Source organism: Mixophyes fleayi, chromosome 12 (assembly GCF_038048845.1).
Source record: "Mixophyes fleayi isolate aMixFle1 chromosome 12, aMixFle1.hap1, whole genome shotgun sequence".
NCBI lineage: Eukaryota > Metazoa > Chordata > Amphibia > Anura > Limnodynastidae > Mixophyes > Mixophyes fleayi.
This window is the reverse complement of record NC_134413.1, coordinates 73,978,084-73,991,927: the sequence shown is the minus strand read 5'-3', so window position 1 is coordinate 73,991,927 and position 13,844 is coordinate 73,978,084. Positions and strand designations below refer to the sequence as shown.

The following is a 13,844-nucleotide window of genomic DNA, read 5'->3' as shown; positions in this document are numbered from 1 at the left end:
CACACAGGGTTATATCCTAAATAAACAAACAAACAAAAAAAAGAAACCATAGGTCTGCCTAAGGGACATCATTTAAATAGAGGGGCGTGCACTGTGAGCGCTCTGTATGTACACAGTGCACATCATGTGTGTGCACAGATAGGGGGGAGAATGCGGCCAACTAGGAAACACAGAAATAATAGTCACACAAAGAAATGCAGAGAGGCCGTTTGTATGCAAAACAAAACTATGTAAAAGGCAACCAAAAAAATGCTTTGATATAGACTTAAAATGGACACTTATACTGAAATAGGACAGCAGATCGTGTTTTGTACCTGCTATATACATCTGTACGAAGACCGCCAAACCTGAGAAATGTGTCCTTTTAGAAGGTTATTGCATCGTATTATAAATACGAGCGAGGATCCTGCACCCAGCCACTATATTTTGGCCACAGGGATAGGTGGCATTGTCATGAATACTGGCTCAGGCCTAATCACATGCTTAGCACACTAATAAAATAAATATACACCAGACATAGTAAGAGGAATGATTGATCTTCATGTCCGAACACAACCTCTGGTCATATACTATCGTGCAGTAACATCGTAAGGGGGGACCGTTCCATGCACTGTGGTCAAACAAGCGCATCGTATATCGTCCTCCATGTTTGCGACAGCATGGCCGTGGTCTTTCAGATCACTCAGCAATAAGACTCCTGGGGCTAGATTTACTAAGCTGCGGGTTTGAAAAAGTGGGGATGTTGCCTATAGCAACCGATCAGATTCTAGCTGTCATTTTGTAGAAGGTACTAAAATAAATGAAAGCTAGAATCTGATTGGTTGCTATAGGCAACATCCCCACTTTTTCAAACCCGCAGCTTAGTAAATCTAGATCCAAGTATTTTACTTTCTGCTGCTAGCACCACTGATTCTCTGCTAATCATTTCTAGGTCCTCTATGTTGGCGGCTTTCAGACTCCTGAAACCATTAAAGGATAAATCTGTTTATCTCATGATGTTGCTTGGTAAACGTGGCGCAGAATTAATGTGGTTACAAACCTGCAATCCCATCACACTCCATACCCTGTCGCTACTCTACAAACTTGTGGTATTAATAGCATAAAAAGAGCTATAAGGGGAAATGCAAAAGTGTTTTCGGTTTATCTTTATAGAATGCCAATGAAAAATATATAATGGTGTACCAAAAGTAAAGGTCGATCTGTCTTGAAAGAAGAAACCACCACCACTGCTTACACCTTAGCAGGTGGGAGGCGGGAGCCTGCATCTCCGGCCCCTCAGGCGGGAGTACCGCGTTTGGCTGTGACATCATAACCAAGCGCCACATTGCCAGTGTAACACTCACATGGAGCGCAGCCACCAGCCTCACATCTACAAAGCGGCTGGTTCTCCGTCAAGTCAGCGACCAGCACTACACGTGGGGTGACTGTAAGGCCATTAAAAGCACTTATCCAGTGTCTTAGGAGCCCCCTAACCATTGGCACCTTAGACAGTTGCCTAGATGCACCTAACAGTGGCGTCGGTCTTGCACAGAGATCCCTAATATGCCTGCCTCTCTACACCATCTACTGATCATGAAGGGTCCAAAACATTCTGGTCATGAAGATGTTAAGCAATCGCATACATAATGGAGAACATATTTTGCCCACTTTAAACGGGCAACTAACCTCAGCGTTTTCTTCCTTTATTTGTGTTGTGTGCCGGAAATTAAATATGGAAATATTGTCTGTTCTAAGGTTGGTTAAAGGCATATCTGTAGGAAACAGTGTAATGCACTTACAAAGGCACAAAATTGACTCAGCAATGCACATTTGCTATTTTGGTGGTGTAATGTCATTTTCACGCTATGGTACACTGTGCGTAAGAGAACGGTTTTGTTTGTATTGTCAGCACATTGTGCACCATGTCTATGGATGTAGAACGTACTGAATAGTTTATGAAGTAAGGTGGCCAACAGTATTTTATTTTTCCCGGTGCTTCTGCGACACAGGATAAGGCAAATTAACTGAATATGTGGGTAGGGAGGCGGTGTTACCTTGACCACCGCATTCTTTTCAATCAGTGGTTGGACACTTACCGCGGGAGGTCTTCCTGTACTAGCAGGAAAAATGATCCCAACGGCAGTCGATACGAAATCAGAAAATACTGGAAAACTGGGGTTAAAACACATTTTCAGATACCGAGTGTCCCTGTGTTTCAGAGATGCAGTCCAACGCCAATCATTAGTAGTTACAATATCCGTGTTGAAAGCTTTACTGTTTGCAAGAGGAGACGTCTGACCTCATGACCAATTAGGGGGGATGTGAAATGTACTTGAACATTCATGTCCATTGGTCCAGTCGACTCTAGTCCCGACTGGCATGCTCAGCGAGATCTACTTCCTCCCCCTGATTGGCCACTCTGCTCACATCCCCCACTAGGATTGGTCTAATTAAGTGTCCATTTGAAATTATGGAAGTCATTGAGATGCTATTGGCTCTATATAAGAGAGAACATTTTATATATGTGGGCAGCATCTTCACTACCTTACAGTGTTGGCGTGTGTAACAGCTCTTTTAACAAAGCAATTTGGATTTTCTTCAGGTTCCTATTGATGATGTATGATTCTGGACAACCACGGTCACATGATGATGTGAGCAGAGAGGTTTGGGAACGGTCCTCTGAGCTCTGCAACATCCCCCTTCTCCCCCATCTACCATCACATGACATGCTGACAGCTGTGTCTGTGTAGCTGACCGACTGTGTCTGGCAGTCATGCTTGTTTGCCAACCAGAGAGCTTTTGAAAAGGAGACAATTATTAGTATAGCGAAGGCAAATGATGCATGCTTAAAAAGCAATTAACTTGCAATTTAAAGAAGAAAAGAAAAAAAAAAAAAACTTATGTGGGATTGCTGTTGTAAGAGCTATCCTTAAAAACTAGATGATATCACTATTCCTAAAGATCCTGCACTTTCTTTGAAAGACACCTATACTAGACTTCCATAGCACCTTAGCAAAACAGGCCACTGGCAGACAGACATAGAGGGGAGGTGGAGAATAATTTGGGGGTTAATTCCCCCAAGTCTGACCCTACTCCCAACGTTGTCGGTAGTGAAAATTTAAACCACCTACAAATCAATGGGGTATGCCAAATATTAGAATATCGACAGTTGACATGCATTACTCCAGTATAAATATGCTTATGTGACCTTACAATCCTTCCATGATTGAACAGCTCAGAAAAACGAATTGAAAGTTGCTTAATGCATGCTGCCGAGTGCGGGCATAAAAAAAAAAAAAAAAAAGTGGCAAAACCAAAAGACGTGGGAGCACGGGGCGAGACTTCCGTTACAACGGATGTAACACACACTTTTTAAGCTTACTCCTACAGATCACTTTAACTTAGCTTGCACCTGAGCTCCTGCGACTTTCACTAAATGCAATGGGAGAGGTTTACAAAAATCGGGTGCAAACGAAGGTGGTGTTGCCCACAGCAACCAGACTATCCTTGCCCTATAGAGATTTAGAAAATATATGCAAATATCTGATTGCTATTGGAAACGCCAAGTTTCTATTTTGCACCCGTTGCCACCGTCCGGCTTCCTTCTGAGTTTTTTAGCCGTGTAGTTATATCATCAGGCAGATATAATTATTTTTGTTGTCCTTGTATATAAGACCTCTCTGCAGTGCCGGATTAATCAGAGGTCTAACTGGGCTATAGCCCAGGGGCCTCGGGCATCCAGGGGGCCCTTCAAAGTCCTCAGCAGCATTATTGATCGGGCTGGGGGCGCTGAGCACTGTCACTGTAGTCCTCCGTCCCCGGCGCTCAGTAATCTGCTTACTGAGGAGATCTCGCGAGTGAACTCTCGCGAGATCTCCTCAGTAAGGAGCTTACAGCGCGCCGGGGACGGAGGACTACAGTGACAGGTAAGCACTTGGGGGGGGGGGGCCTCACAGGGTACGGGGGGGGGGGGGGCGGCGGGTGGCTCACATTGGGGGCCTCACGGGGGAATGGAGGCGCCCTTAGCCCAGGGGCCTCCATTCCCTTAATCCGGCCCTGCCTCTCTGTAGTGGATACAATTGCCTCCATAGTGTAGCGTTGTGTCCTTTCCAATGTACAAGCCAATACATTAAATAAATGGCTCTTGCATTCATGTAATATATTGGTTCTAAAAGTAGTGCTTTAATGTTTAAAATGATGTTAAAAGCTACGACACATTCTATAAACAATTTTAATAACAAGTTCATCAAAATATAGTTTCTTGCAAACAAACATTAGTTATTGGTACTTTGTTAGTAAACAATCCTCTCTCTCTTGCGATGGATATATCATTTATTTGTGGGAGTGCAAAATAGTACACACAACATAACTTTAAATGTTTTTGATCTTTGTCTCAGACATTTCTGGGTCAAGGACTTCACCTTTCTCAGGAAAAGATTAATGTTTTCGGGCTGAGTGGGTTTTCTTTCCCAAGACAAGCTTGTTTGGATAAAGAGACTTCCTTGGTCCAAAACATTATTGTACTACCTAAAATAAGCGTCTAAGGCCAGTGTTACAGGAATTATTTTCATTTCAATTACCAAGTAGAACCATGCTCCAATCTTAAAGGTCAATGAGAAATCGCTGGCTTTAAAGACCACGTGAGAAGGCTCATCAAGCGTAACGAGAGACGGTTTGGTGGTCCGGTCACCAAGTATATTCTGTGTGAGGGGACAGTGAGCAATATCTGGTTGTTGGTATTATAAAAAAGGACACAATACAGTTTTGGGATCAAATATTCGGAATGCTTTGGACTTCAGGTTTTACGGATATGTCGTTTTTCTCTAATTTGGAACACCTTCTCTAAAAATGCCCTAAATTACATGTAAAAATCACCCCTCTATCCCCACACTAACAATGGTCACAGTGACTGTCAGATCGGACATTATAAACAGATTAGCAGCCATTATTTACTTTTTTTTTTAAAACTTTCTGGATAATCTGTAGGGCAGGTCTCTGATAAGAAGTCTAGACATGATCAGCAAGTGTTCCCACCACAACATGAGAGGACCATTAAAGCTACACAAATAAGAAAAAAAGGCAAGTTGCACTATAAAAAAAGGTCACACCTTTCAGGAACTATTTAGAATGACATTTTTCAGCTGGTGAACGTGGGGTATTTCTTACCAAGCACACCAATACTGATTGTCTCATAGGCTAGGAAGACAGCAACAAGTTAGAGCCTACAATGGGTGATAACATATTGGCTTAGGCTGGGTACACAGTACAGGGTTTTCAACTGATTATCGGGCCAATCACACGATAAACGAGCGTTCCGTCCGATATCGCATTAGTGTGTACGCTCCAACGATGAACGTTTATCGTTCCAAAGCACATTTCACTGATTTATTCGATGTAGTTCCAATCCTGCAGTGTGTAAGCACTCAGGACCGGCAGTGTCCATAGATCTCTATGGAGTGTGCAGAGTCACCATCTTTTCAGCCCATGGTTATGACAGATGAAGGGCACAGATCTGACGGTACATCTTATAAAACGTGTATAGTGTGTACACAGGAATCGGCTGCTGATCGGGACTTTCAAACGCTAATGATATCGCATCGGGAGAAATTTTCTGCAGTGTGTACCCAGCCTTACAGTCAGCTAATAAAACAAGTTAAATCACTGTGATAAAGCTGGAGTTCATTCAAGAGTTGAAAAGTGAAACAAAATATTTCAGAGTTTTTAAAAACACTTTTTGATCATATAAACATCTAAATTAAGTATTTTGGTATGGTTTAAATTAATCAACCCAAAAAAAAAAAAAAAGAAAATCCATTATCCAGAACCTTACACTTGCTCTAGTACAGTGTTGGCTAACCTGTGACACTCCAGGTGTTGTGAAACTACAAGCCCCAGCATGCTTTGCCAATATATACCAGCTTATTGCTGGAAAGGTATGCTGGGGCTTGTAGTTTCACAACACCTGGAGTGTCAAAGGTTAGCCAACACTGCTCTAGAACATATCTTTTGGATTTGACAGACATGCCCTCCCTTCTGAGTTGCAACCTTGGTGCTTCAACATAGTCATTTTTCCCCAGGGTTCCGTCATAGCCCCCAGGGTTCCTCCATTCCTCTGAAAAACTCTGAACTGACCGCAAAAGTGGGTCCAAATGCTCACGTATCCTCCCCAGCTGCCATTTAAGGTTGGTGAACTAAATTGATCAGCCAGTTTTGAAATACAGGACCAACAAAGCCAAGGAAAAGTGGGGGGATTTGCATGTAACAACCCTGGGACTCCAGCTAAGCTAGAGGGGCACATTACTAAAATCTTTTATGTAAATTGCAGTGCAGTTTGAAGTGTTAAGCAGGATAGGTTACACGGAAAGACGTCGGAGATCGAACGATAGATATGAGATAAGAGTTATAGATAGGCGATTGTATGATAAGAGAGATCAATATGTAATAGATAGGAGATAGAGAATTATGATTTTATCATGGAGAGGCCATAACTTAGGTTTTCTACGGCTGCTTAGCACAGTGATTGAAAATCTGTTATCGACAATATTTACCATGAACATTTTTGCCACGGCAGCTAAGTCATACTTGCCAACTCTCCCGGAATGTCCGGGAGACTCCTGAAATTTGGGTCTGTGCCCCGGACTCCCGGGAGGGCAGGTAATTCTCCCGGTTCCCGGCGGCTCTGCAAATTAAACAGAGGGGGCGGAGCTTAGTGGTGCCGTGTGAGTCATTGTGGCCCGCCCCCTATTTTTATTGCCCAAAACACTGATGGCTGCTTTGGGGGCGGGGCTAATGCAATTCTTTGAGCCCCGCCCCCACACACCCACCTGACTCCTCACAAAATTACGCAATTCGCGGTGAATCGCGGCATTTAGACCCCAAAGACAAAACGGCATTTCCGGCGCAAGGGCGGGGCCAAAATGAAGCGTTTGGCAGTGCCCAGCTCCCTCCCGCTACGCCCCCTCCCGGAAAGAACTTTCCCAAAGTAGACAAGTATGAACTATGTCTCTTAGAGAGATCAATAGGAGAGAGATAAGGATGATTTTGAGAGATCAATATGATTTATACCGCTTTCATACTGCCGCCCCGGCAATATCCCGGGTTTTTCAAGCCGGGTTTTTGCCGGGGCTCGGAGCGTCCCAGCTCAGAAACACCATTCATACTGCACCTCGGACCCGGGAATTTCCCGGGTTGACCCCATTCATACTGCACAAGTCTGTGCCCTGGCAATTTGTGGGAGTCATCACCAGAGCAGTTTTCATTGGCTGAAAAAAAAAATTTTTTTGTAATCGTCTGCTTTTCTGTCCATAAAGATGTGTGACTGTATCTGATAAGATATTTTAATTTTTATTGTTCCATTGTATCATTTGTAAACAATCAGACATTTCTTCAGTGTTTCCACCAATTCCGTTCTGTACTGCTCACCGCTCCGTACTTTACTTTAGTCACCTATGTAAAGTATGTGCGACCTTTCTCTTTCGTTTGTTTCTTATAGTGTGGATGATAGAAGTAGTTGTTTTAAGTCCATACTGTTGTTTTCCTCTCGAGTTTTTTTTTCCTGGTTTTATGTATGCAGTTAATGTAAATATTGTGAGCATTACAGGTCAGACAGCCAATCAGCTTGTTTTCTGTGCAACCCGGGTTGAAAAACCCGGGTTGCACCATTCATAGTGCAGGCAACCCGGGTCCGACCCGGGAATTACCCCTCGATAAATCCCGGGTTGAAGACCTGGGTTTTTAGACCCGGGATTTTTGACTTGTACCATTCATACTGCACCAAGACCCGGGTCGTTTGAGCTCACCCCGGCAAAAACCCGGGATTTTGGTGCAGTATGAATGGGGTATTAGAGAGAAAATAGATAAGTATGATTTAGAAAATGTCCTAGGTATACAGGCTGAAATGCAAACTACAATACTAATAATGCATAGTAAACAGCAGTGTTTTGAAACCTCATTATCCTCCAACCCTAATGCCCTTTTAATCTTGTACAAATCTTAATGCCCTACTGAAAGTCGCTCCACAGAGTACACAGACTTTAGGAGCTGGCCGATTCCACGGGTACATTACACAAATATTCACACCCCCTCTTCTACGCTGCAGAAAGAGGAAATTCTGTACAGAAACCTCCCTCGATCTTTCTGAAACATAACAGAAATTCAGACAGGAGAATTAACATGAAGACAACCAGCAACCGTCCCTCAGGGGAAATGGTTCCTATGACGCCAAGGAAGGCTCAGCCTCCAGGCCGCTTTTAGGAGAGCGAGATAAAATCCTCTTCCTGGTAAACCTGTACTTGTAGTAGCCGGATGGCCCATTAGTATCTTGTCAAACGTTAAAGGGAAGGGCAAGACATGCATATTGCTGGAGAAAGTGTATGGTTTCCTAGAATGGACATTGTTCACATACTAATCTTGTACGTGTTACACAAACATCTTGCTGCATATAGAGAACAAAGCTTAATGGTTGCAGAGATCTGGTTATATAATGGCCTCTAGCACAACCAAAAACATGGCATTATAAATAAAATAACATTTAGCCCCTGCTTCCTTTGTGTGGCCGATCACCCAGCGAGCGCTTTGTCCGATTATATCATTTATTTGGATAGCGCCAGCAAAATCTATGGGACAATGGGAGTCTGATACATGAGGGCAAGTGCTACGTATTAATCATCTTCATCAATTTATATAGCGCCACCAATTCCGCAGCGCTGTACAGAGAAATTTTGTTACTCACATCAGTCCCTGTCCCATTGGAGCTTAGTCTAAAATTCCCTAACATACACAGACTAGGGTTAATTTTGTCAGCAGACAAGCATCCTACTTGTATGTTTTTGGGGTGTGGGAGGAAACCCACGCAAAACACTGGGAGAACATAGAAACTGCACACAGATAAGGCCATGGTCGGGAATCGAACTCATGATCCCAGAGCTGTGAGGCAGAAGTGCTAATCACTGAGCCACTGTGCTGCTCTGCATATTCCTCCAACTAGAATGCAAGAGTAAAAAGTGCTTAGTGGGCTATATGACCCAGTCAGACAGCAATGTCGGTCAGGGGGTCAAAGAGTTGTTGTATTTTGTGAACTATGTAAAAGGGTGGTAATAGGGTAACCTAGGGAGGTTAAGAGGCTGGTTGAGGAACATTATAAGGTTGCCTGAAGTGGAGGGTTTTCAGAGAACGCTTGAAGACTAGAGGAAAGTCTTATTGTGCGAGGGAGGGAATTCCACAAAGTGAGTGCTGCTCAAAAAAAGTCCTGCAACCAGGAATGGGAGTATGTAATGAGAGTGGATAAGAGATGCAGATCTTGTGTAGAATGGAGGTGTCGAGTTGCAGAGTAAAGGTGCTTACAATGAAGTATTGCAGAGCACACCAATTATCAAAAACATCGAAATGTGCCCATCCTTCAACTATCGTTTTCATATATCTCAAATTGAAAATTGTAGATCATAACAGCTCTTCAGGACCAGCACCTAAACATTGCCTTTATTTATCATATAAAGGAGGATCCAAGTGTATTAATTCTCATGAAAAATGAGGACACTTGACATTGGATTGAGTGCTTAAATGTTTTGATGAAAACAAATGAACCTCATATTTCTACTGTGCAGATATGTTCTGGTTTGTACTGGCAAGGACAGGCACGGACAACGATTGTTCTGTGTATTAAACGGAGCACCTACAATTAAGTCTCTCCTTCCACAATATAGATGTATACTCCAGCCCAGGCTGCTATCAGCATAGTCGTCTTCCCCTGTCTACGTGTGGGTTTTCTACGGGTGCTCGTGTGTCCTCCCACAGAATAAAACCAAGTTACCACAGCAGGCTCAGAACTGTATTGAACATCAATAGATCGCTGGTACTTTCAGAAGCTGGAATCTGATCACAGCAGAAAGCACTAATGCCTATGTGGCTATTCACAGGGAGTCCAGATGAAAACCTTGACTCCTTTCTCTTAAAAAGGTAAAATAAAAATTCTCGCTACAGTATCACTAAAATTCTACCATGTTTAGTAATAAGAAACAATGAGGCTTATCTAATAACGTGGCGGAAAGTGCAGCCAATCAGATCCTGTCATTTTTCACGAGCGGTTTAGCGAAAATGCAAGCACGCGTCTGATTGGACGCTAGGTCTTGCAGAAAATCGGTGCATTGAGCTGTATTATAAAAACAAGCCGAGATGTCTAAACTGGTTAGCAAAGAAGCCAGCGGTGTAACATCGACACGTCAATGGTGTAAACAGAGCAGGCATCTGGGTCATCGGTCTTTATGTCAACGCACCTTCACTGTTCACACACACAAGCTGGACACACACGCTGCAATCTTTCCACTGGCATGTGGATGGCCAAAATAAACGAGTCTTGCATCACTTTCAGAGGCAACGGGGCTTGTTACCAGAACTTCACCTTTCATTAGAATAAACTGTATTATAAAAGAATAATACACCTTCTAACATAAGAAAAAAAATAAAAAAATAATACCAGTCATTTTGGATTCCTACGACTTGAAAGACGTTTTTTGGATCTTTTATACAGGTTTCGCCTTCTAAAGATCTATATAATTGACCACAGGGACTGCATTAGTCCATGTATAGTATTTCTGATAGAAAACGTGAAGGCTTATATACATCTGTTTATTTCCTCTTGGAAGGCACATGGTTGTGTAGATTATGGAACTGGAAAAAGACAGATACATATTCAGTTTAAGAAGTGCCGTTTGTTGCATGTGAATACCTTCAGCCGATAGAGAAACCTCCTGTTCTCGCAGCCCAAGGATAGGGAGACGGTAGCAGCCTGATGAAGGAAATTTTGTAATAATTCAGACTAGTATTTTCCGATGGAGACGGGTAATTGCCAGGCAACTGCCCACGGTTCCTCCCCCCCTGCTGACTATATTGAAGTCATTAGTTCAGGCTGGATTTTTTTGCAAGGCACAGCATATACACAGTGTGGGTAGGAGGGGGGAAAACAAACCACACACACTCACAAACACCCATGAGTGGGGAGAGGAAGAAGGGAGACTGCCCGGCGTTGTGCCATTAACACTTTGTGTCTCGTCATGTTGCTTAGTAGTAGTAGGACGCTGGCCAAATACTGAGGCAATGGTCCTGAACTGAAAAGCATTCTGGGTAATTCCTTCCCCAGCAAGTGGTGTCCATTTTCCATCCAATGTCAAGGTTAACTACCGATAAATCCAGTTAGTGACTACCTCCACCTGGAACGACATGGGGCTAGATTAACTAAGCTGCGGGTTTGAAAAAGTGGGGATGTTGCCTATAGCAACCAATCAGATTCCAGCTGTCATTTTGTAGAAAGTACTAAAGAAATGAAAGCTAGAATCTGATTGGTTGCTATAGGCAACATCCCCACCTTTTCAAACCCGCAGCTTAGTAAATCTAGCCCATGGTCTTGTCATTGGCTGACAAGACTGAGCTTTATAGCAAATGGCCAGACTGGATCTGTCCAAGCTGGTGGCACACACGTGATCGACTTGGAAACCGATCCGGTCATTTGGTCTGAGCAGCCACATCTGCATTTTTGTGGCCACCTATACAATATTTGGTTACTCATCGGCCAAGTGCTGGGTGACGGGATCAATGACCAATTTGGCCACAAGCGTAATGGCCAAATTGGATGAGATCTGGCTAGTCAGCCCCTCTGGCAGAGCAGTTATTTTCCTTCTGGCAACGTTGTGGCGGGCCTTAAGTCATCATCATTTATTTATATAGCGCCACTAATTCCGCAGCGCTGTACAGAGAACTCACTCACATCAGTCCCTGTCCCATTGGAGCTTACAGTTTAAATTCCCTAACACACACATACAGACAGACTAGGGTCAATTTGTAGCAGCCAATTAACCTACCAGTATGTTTTTGGAGGGTGGGAGGAAACCGGAGCACGCGGAGGAAACCCACGCAAACACGGGGAGAACATACAAACTCCTCACAGATAAGGCCATGGTCGTGAATTGAACTCATGGCCCCAGTGCTGTGAGGCAGAAGTGCTAACCACTGAGCCACCGTGCTGCCCCAAGTGACAGGTATTGAATTAATCAGTACCTGGCCGATTATTATTATTATTATAAATTTTTATTTATAGGGCGCCACTAGGTATCCGTAGAGCCGTACAGGGACAGACAGAAACACGATACAGGGTGAGACAGCACGGTACAGTTAACAAAAAGCACAGTAACTCAGAAGCTCAATGTACAGCTAGATGAGAGGTGAGAGCCCCCAGCGGGGTAGAGAGAGGGGTAGGAGGGCAGGAGGACCTCACGGAAGAGACAAGGAGCTGGAGAGCAGAGTTAAGGTGGTGGAGAACAGAAGGAGAGGAGGCCCTGCTCGAGTAAATACTGTTCCTTTATAGGCTGCGGTGAATCCCAACCTTGATTCGGCAAGTATAACTGCAACAATCGCCAGGTAGAAGGGCCCAGCTATGCCGATAATGATTCGATCAGGCACTGCAATTATCAGACTGATGGCCTAATATCAGCTGCGATATGGCAGCGTGTGTTGTCAGTATTGGCCATTTCAGGTACAGAAGCTGCTCGTAGTGTCCATCAATTATCTTATCTACATGAGCATAAATACCTCCAATCTCATAAAAGCTTTAACGCCTCTATCTGTAGTACTAACAAATTAACCTCCTGAAGCTTTTACTTATATATTTATATCGTTTTTCTTTTGTAGTATTCTTATTTTTTTTATAAAAAAAAAGACAAAATTACGCGAGACAAAATAATCGCATAATGAAAAAAATACATTAATACAAGAAATCTATGCAATAAGCTTTCATTCTTACTTTGATACTACTGTAGGGAAGATCTTTATTTCTTCTTAAGCCTTTAGAACACTTACATATAGTCTAACTTGTAAACTAATGGCTACACCATAAAGACATCCAGAATACTAATAACAGACACAGCATCAAACAAGACGAAAATACAATAGATAAAAAAAATAAAAATGATGTCAGGCAGCAAAATGGGCTAGCAGAGAACTCGGCCTAGCGACCTTCGGCAAATTAAGTGCAATATCTAACACTGACCTAAGGGATACAATTTAGAAACGTTTCTTATTGCAAAATAAATGTATAAGGAGAAAGGATGGAGGCCTTCCCATGGTAAAAACTGAGCCCTATATATTCAGAAAGACAACCAGCAAAATGTTTCTGGGTAGCACAGTGGATAGTATTGCAAGGTTCGGAACACTAATACTGTTGGGAGATTATATTGGAACACTTGACTTAATGTAGTTCTTTTTTAGTGTCAGTTTACCCCAGAAGGATTCTAAGACTCGGTGGAACCACACACACAAGACCAGCTGTGTCAATAATGTATTGCGGGCAAGGCAGGAGTTAGAACGTACGTATGTTTGCACAGCACACAGTCATGCTACGCAGGGTCTCACAGGACAATGTCACAAAGCCAGACCCTTGTGTCAGCACCGGTACCTAGGTAACAGCCCAAAACCCCCACTCTATCTGGTGACTCAGGAGCCCAAGAATGGGGCCTCTATTCCCATCTCGTCACTTTAACACTACACACACAGGGTACAGAGGTGGACGGAGGCATCGAATCAGGGCCAGCTATATGCCAAACTCAACGATGTTATACATATCTGCCAAATGTCCCTAATTTCCATCTCCAGGCATTAAAAACTTGCCCCTGCATTTTAAAATATCCCTATTTTTTCTATATTGACCACCTGACAAGTCTGTCTTAACATGCATGGCTCCTATCGTGGCATGCACTGCCCCTGACGAGGCATGCACGGCTTCTATCGTGGCAGATAACGCATCCAAGCCAGCACCCCGCAACGTAGCATAGACTGTCACAGAAATATGGCAACGTGCAATCAGCAACGGCTGAATATAA

General features: G+C 43.3%; 1 protein-coding gene across 1 annotated transcript in view; it reads right to left on the bottom strand.

Moving 5' to 3' along the window:
* Nucleotides 1-13,844, bottom strand: part of ARHGEF11 (Rho guanine nucleotide exchange factor 11) — a 107,250-nt gene that overhangs the window by 57,050 nt on the left and 36,356 nt on the right. The window lies entirely within an intron of this gene.